A 7,665-nucleotide genomic window follows, 5' to 3' on the forward strand; every position below is an offset into this window, starting at 1 on the left:
TCCCAAGTTTTGAACTTCAGAATGAGGGACACTTGAGGGAGGAAGTGACCTGCGGAGTGCGTAGCACACTGGCAAAAATGGGTGTGGCCAAATGCTTAACAGTGGGAGGGGCCTAAGGGGCATGGGTAAACAAAACCCGGGCTTCCTTGTACCTATAAAATATGCTTTGATTGCTGTACCACAAGCAAGAGTCTCACAGACACAGACCCCAGCAAAATTGTTTAAAGAAAAAATAATAAAAAGCTTTCATTACAAATGGTTTTGCACTGAGTGTGGAAGAGTGTGTTACACAAAGTGTGGAAGGATTTAGGAATGCCTTATGCACAGAGTGCAGGGTTCAGAAGTGCGTTTCATACAGAGTGCAGGGTTCAGAAGTGCGTTTCATACAGAGTACAGGATTCAGGAGTGCGTTTTATACAGTGTGCAGGATTCAGGAATGCGTTTTATACAGTGTGTAGGATTTAGGAATGCATTTTATACAGTGTGCAGGATTCAGGAATGCGTTTTATACAGTGTGCAGGATTCAGGAATGCGTTTTATACAGTGTGCAGGATTCAGGAATGCGTTTTATACAGTGTGCAGGATTCAGGAGTGCGTTTCATAAAGAGTGCAGGATTCAGGAGTGCGTTTCATAAAGAGTGCAGGATTCAGGAGTGCATTTCATACAGAGTACAGGATTCAGGAATGCGTTTCATACAGAGTGCAGGATTCAGGAGTGCATTTCATACAGAGTGCAGGATTCAGGAATGCATTACGTACAGAGTGCAAGGTTCAGAGGTTTACGTAGACCACAAAGACACCAATTAAACATACACTTACATTCTAAAATCTTGTTGCCCTCCAAGCCATTTTTTGCAAAACAGCGCTGTGTTAATTTAACTGACAATTGCGTGATCATGCAATGCTGCACCCAAAGGAAACTGAAGTCCTTTTTTGCCACAAAAAGAGCTTTATTTTGGTGATATTTGATCACCTGTGCGTTTTTTATGCTATAAACAAAAAAAAAAAAAAAATCAAATTTTGTCATAAATTTAGGCCAAAATGTATTCTGCTACATGTCTTTGCTAAAAAAAATCCCAATACGTGTAAATGAATTGGTTTATGTGAAAGCTATAGCGTTTACAAATGGCGGTGTATATATACTGGAATTTAGTTTTTTTGTACTAGTAATGGTGGCGATCAGCGACTTATAGCAGGACTGCGGTGGGCATTCTGACACTAGGGGGAACTGACTTGGTGTCACTGATATCCCCAGTGACACCAATACAGTGATCAGTGCTAATAAAAAACACTAACACTGTACTAATGGCACTGGGCAGGAAGGGGTTAACATGTGGGGCGATCAAAGGGTTAACTGTGTGCTGTTTTACTATGGGGGCTGTGTTTATGGTTCACTGTAAGCAGCCTGCTTTGTATGGCTCTGCTATGCAGAGCCATACAAAGCAGTGTGCAGGAGCTGACAGGGGAGAGATCTGTGTTGTTTATACACAGGTCTCTCCCCAGTCGGAGACACTCAGAGATTTTACTCACCCTTGCCGCCCTGTAGCAGTATTTCTGCTATAAGGTGGTGAGGAAGCAGTTAACAGCATACAGGAGCCGAGGCAAGAATGCAGGAATAGGATGGATAAAAATGAGTGCAGCCGAGCAGGACCTGCAGCAGTGTGAATATCTAGCACAGCCAGGGATTGCTGAACAAGCCGGCGAGGGAATGGCTACAATGAGAGAGAGTGCAGCTGTCAAGTCCAACCTGTGATGTCAGGGATAGGCGGGGCTGATATGCATTTTAGGCGCTCAGCCTTCTTCTAAAAACAACCCATTCATAGGGTTGTATACAGTGCCAACCGGGAAAAAGGTGGCAAGGGGCAGGACCGAGAGGAACTACTGCATGTGCACCCGCAGTGCTGTATAATTCAGGTTTATTACTGTATACACTACTGCGGGTGCACATGCAGTAGTTCCAATTGGTCCTGCCCTTTGTCACCATCTTCCTTGGCCAGCAATGTATAAATTCTGGATGTTTGTCTATGCAGTACTTGCTTGACAAAGGGGGTGGAGCCCCTGAATTGCATATGGTCCTGCCCATTCCCAACATCACAGGTTGGAGTGACAGCTGCACGCAGTCTCTCATTGGGGCTGCAAGCCCCGCTGGCCTGCCTGCCAATCCCTGGTTGTGCTAAATGTTCACACTGCTGCAGGTCCTGCTCGGCTGGAAGTTAGCATATAAAGAATACATAGAGTAATGCTGGACAAAGCCCCTGCACACCGGGACCGTGGGACAAAGGTGAAAATGCGGGAAAGTCCCGCCAAATTTGGGACTGTTGGGAGATATGTCCACCACTCTTAAGGGCTGTCCTGACCTCATGCCAAGCCTCCTGCTTGGGGATTGACCAGGATCCCTTGGGAGTGCAGACCAGCTCCTCCTCACCCCCGCTCACTTAATTCTAGAGACTTCTCCTAGTCTCTAGATCAGGGGGGACGTTCCAGAGAGCTGGTCTGCAGAGCCTCTCAGCCCTGACCAAAATGTTACCCCTCTGACAATTCCACTAGGCTACTACTCAGTCACTCACTAACAAAATAAATGACTAGATTCCCAGGAGGGTGCTACATTAGCAAATGATGTGCCCTTATAGAGAGGCCCGTCAATTGCTGGAAGCTGGCATTACCAGATTGATGGACAAACAGAGTTGCTAATTCTGGAGTAGAGTACAGCTCTATAGCATCATGCAGAGGAGTGCTCCATCCCAGAACTAGTGCCTCTTCCACCGGTATGACATACCTGCTTGGAATTTGCAACGCTTCCAACAATATGGCTTCCAGGGCTGGATATAAGTCTCAGCTGAGACAACAAACAGCCATCCTTGAAGTTCCTTTTAATCTTCTTATGTCATTCAAGTCTGTGGAGAAGATGAAATGCTAATGAAAGGAATGATTTTCTTTTCCCCTCAGAGACCCCCGGTCTGTGGAGAGATTCCTGGTTTATCAGCAGAATTCTGGGAACACCCCTTGAACACGTAAATCACGACAGCTTATGTTCAGAGATGTTCTAAGTTTTTTAGACATTAATAAGATTATATAGACTACAGATAATAATAAGGGAGGGGGGAGCGAGTTTCAAAACTGTAACTTGTAACTTTCCATCATGAGCTAACTACATGAAACATAAGATATACATTTCTTGGTACAAATTGTTTTGGCTAACTTTCTGGGAAAACAGCCAGAGAAAGACATTGTCAGGGTCATGTTAGCTTCTGTTGATACATCCTTGAACAACCAAAAACAGTTTCATTAAACTTCTAATATCTCTACAAAAAGCTAACTTAATACTTAATACTTAAAATGGCGTACATAATACAAAATGGAAGTTATCTAGATCCTTTCAATCCCCTCTGAGATCATGAACATGATCTCAATTCTTTACATAGCCAGATAACCTTCATTTGTATTCTGCAGCTTTGTAGCTCTAGCAATACAATATAATGAGCATTTAAAACATAGATATAAAGATAAAACAAAAAACAATATCATGACTATGCTTACAGCGATACCTTTCATCCATGAAAAGATGGAACCAAATCCTGATCCTAACCAATCAAAAGGAGTCCATCCATCTTTTCCTATAGCTCTAGCTTCTTCCATCAAACCATCTACCTGTTTCCTGTGTTGCTTTATTATTTCATAATAATCTGGAACAGTCATTGTGGTATTATATATCCAAGTACAACATTCATAATCCTCTGTCATCTCACACAAACCTGTCAGAGCAGCACTCATGCTTTCAATAGCTAATTCTTGCATCTCCAGCTGTTTTCTAATAGCTCTGGTCTCAGTATTTAGCAACCCTATGTCCTTAGAGTTCCTCTCCAGTATATCATCAATAATGTTTGTGTAATTATTTATTTTGTTCATAAGTGTTATTCCCCATCCTGTGTAGGTAGGAAACCATGACCAAACCTTATCCCCTGTAGAGAATAGATCTACCTTTTCTTGTTTGGTTTCCCTTCTCTGTCTCAGAGTTAGTTGGTATTTTGGGTATGTACTGGCTTTTACCTGGTGTTCCTTTTGGTCTATAGCTGCCATAATTGGCACTAATTGGGCTACATAGCACCAGCCCTGGACATTACTCGGTATCCAAGGGTAACAGATCTTACCACAACAGATATAGGTATTGTTTCCCAAGGAGATCGGCAATTTTTGTATTGCAGAATGAAATTCAGGGGTGACAACAAGTGTAAAATAAAAAAGAAGTTTTCCAAACATAGTTTTCCCCACATTATCTTGTATCCCTTCTAAACTTTCCTTCAGGGTTTTACCATTTACTTGCCAGAGTTTCACAGAAGAAGTTCCATCCCTCCTTCCAGGATCAGATATGTTTAATATGGACTGAGAGCACATTCCCCTTCCCTTGTGAGAAGTATTCCCCAGTCTAAAACACCAATCGGGGAGTTGAGTGACTCCCAGAGTTGGAAAAGATATGGTGGCATTAGAAGTAATATTGGTCAAACCAATACTTACATTCCCTTTTATTAACAAAAATATTTTGACTGGAGCGGCCAGAAGAGGAATTTCATATGTGCTAGGATGTAACTTACTACAGATCCAACATTTATCATAACCTGACTTTTGAGCATAAGCATATTTAAACTGCATCATCAACATTTTTCCTGAAAAAGGATTGTTCTCTACAAAACTTCTTTTTGACTTTCTTTCACTTTTGGTTATCTGGGTCTCATTTAAAACTAGTCCTTGACCACAGATACCTTTTATTAGGCCCAAGTCCTCAGGGTGATAAATACAGTTAGTTAGGATCCATACTGGCAGGAAAAAGAGCACAGTCAGTGTGCCCAATAGGACCCAGAGTTTCAAAGCACCATGAGGGGCAGTAAAAAATTTCATCTTCAGGGCCTTTTTCACTTACTTCACCCACTCTTCGAGGATTTTTCTTTCATACTTCACCTCCTTTTTCCATCTCATGTTTCTCAGGTGTTTGGTTCACCTTCTTCACTCGACTAGCATGGGTCCAGGACTGGGAATTCTCCACCAGAACAGCCGTTCTGGTAACCGCTATCACCGTAGTAGGTGGTCCAAAGGGGTAGCCTTGCTTCTTGTCTTTAGCGAGTTGGCGGACCACTACGACATCTCCCACTTGGAAAAGGTGTGTTGGTTCCTGAAAAGATAAAGAAAAAGTGCGAGCAACATTTCTTTCAACCTTATCTAAAGTCTGAATCAATTTTCTCACATATTCTTGCTGTACCAGGTCAAGGTCCCCTCTTTATAACATAAGTGGCTGTCTAGCCCAAGGAGTGGGGAACGGTCTTCCCATTAATATTTCAAAAGGAGATAACCCTGTAGTCTTATTAGGTGTCATTCTTACCTCTGCTAGAATTGCAGGTAACATCTTCTTCCAGTGGGTATAGTTTCCTCCAGTGGCCTTCCTCAACTTATCCTTAATCGTCCTGTTCTTCCTTTCTACTATACCCGAACTTTGAGGATGATAGGGAATATGACATTTACAATCTATCTTAAGTACTTTTACCAAATCTTGACATACCTTGGCCACAAAAACTGGTCCGTTATCAGAATTTATCTGCAGCGGACATCCCCATCTGGGTATTATCTCCTGTGTGAGAATTCTGACTACAGTTTGCGCATCTTCTTTATTAGTGACAAATGCTTCCACCCATCTGCTGAACATATCCACCATTACCAACAAAAACTCTTGCCTCTGTCCTGTTTTGGCATGTGGGTAAAATCTATTTGTAAATGGGTGAAAGGTGTAGTTGGGTACACTAGATGCTGGTGTTGTGATTTCTTTGGGTTCTTTGGATTGTTCCTTATACATGTAATGCACCTAGAAACATATTCTTTCACCAACCTAGATAAGCCTGTAATGTAAAAATCCTGCAATAATGTTTCACATGTCGTTTTCCATCCTCTATGTCCTAGACCGTGGTACTGTGCAATGAACAATGGGGCACTTGACATGGGAATGCATGGTTTCCCCTCTAAGCACACTAGACCAGAAGCTGGATCTAGTTGTGTTCCAGAACCATCCCAGTCTGCTAAATCGATTTTTGTAGCAAATTTTTGTAAATCTGCATACATCTGGTCATGTGGAGTGGTTGTGATGCCTGAAGTGAGCAAAGGCATCTGCTCACTGGCCACCTGTTGTAATGCGGCTTCCTTTGCTACCTTATCTGCTAATGCATTTCCTTTGGCAATATGATCTCTGCGATTTTTATGTGCCCTGCAATGTAGAATGGCTAATGTTTTCTGTAACTGTATGGCTTTGAGTAGATCAGATATCAAAGAAGAGTGAGATATGGTTTTGCCATCAGCAGCAATGAATCCTCTTCTCTCCCAAATTACCCCAAAATCATGTACAGCACCATGGGCATACTTGGAGTCTGTGTAAATGTTGACATCCTGTCCTGCAAATAATTGACATGCTCTTGTAAGGGCAATCAGTTCGGCTGCTTGGGCTGACTGATATGGAATTGGCTTTGCCTCGAGTATTTTGTCAGGAAGTTGCACAATGGCATCTCCTGCATGGTAAATACTATCATTTGGCCTAGAACATGAGCCATCTACAAACACATCTGGGGCCCCATCAAGAGCCACAGCTGACATGTCGGACCTAGGGGAAGTGTCTTGCTGTATGTGGGTTATACAATTGTGTTCTGGTGCCACTTCATCCTGTTCCCCCTTTAGCCCCAGTAGGGCATTCAAAATTGGAGTAGGACCTGAATTTGCTGAAGAATATTTAATAATCAAGTTGGGATCAGATAGAAGAATCACTTCATATCCGCTCAACCTTTGTGCTGACATGTGTTGAGTGTGTATGTTTTTCAGTAGTAAGGACACTTGGTGTGTGGTGTGTAGGGTAGTTTCATGTCCCAATGTGAAAGAAATAGCCATTTCTACCACCATTACGCAGAATGCAAAAACTCTCAGACAAGCAGGCATGCCCTGAACCTGAGTTGGCACTACTTTGAAAAAAAAGCTACAGGGCGGAGCTTGCCTCCATGTTCCTGAGCCAGGACCCCCGCCATGGTTGTACAATTTTCCCTAGCATACAGATGAAACATTTTCTTATAGTCAGGTAGTCCAAGACCAGGGGCCGTTACCATAGCATTCTTCAGGTACACAAAGGCATCAACCATTTCATTTGACCATGTGAGAATGTCAGGTGATTCTGAAAGTGTGGCAGACCTCAGAGTGTGATCATAGAGTGAACAATCGGGTATCCATTGGCGGCAGTAACCAATCATACCAAGAAAAGTTAGCATGTCCTTTTTTGTTTGTGGGCGGGGCAGACCCACGAGAGCCGCAGCTCTTTTGTGACTGACATTCCTCTCACCATGACTTAGAATAAAACCAAGGTATTCAACCTGTTTTTGGCACCATTGCAATTTCTTTTTAGATGCTTTGTGACCATTCCCTGACAACCATTCTAACAGAGACCAACTATCCTCCTGACTGGCCTCCTGACTTGAACTACAAATCAATAGGTCATTCACATATATAATGAGGACCAAACCATTGGGAGGGGTCCAGGACCTCAGTGTGGTCTGGAGGGCAAGTGAGTAGACTGCAGGCGAATCTACATAGCCCTGGGGCAATCTACACCAGGTCAACTGGCGGTTACGGAACGTAAATGCAAATAGC

The sequence above is a fragment of the Staurois parvus genome, unplaced genomic scaffold (genome assembly GCF_062004578.1).
Source record: "Staurois parvus isolate SC_StPar_1 unplaced genomic scaffold, SC_StPar_1.0 ptg001162l, whole genome shotgun sequence".
Classification (NCBI taxonomy): domain Eukaryota; kingdom Metazoa; phylum Chordata; class Amphibia; order Anura; family Ranidae; genus Staurois; species Staurois parvus.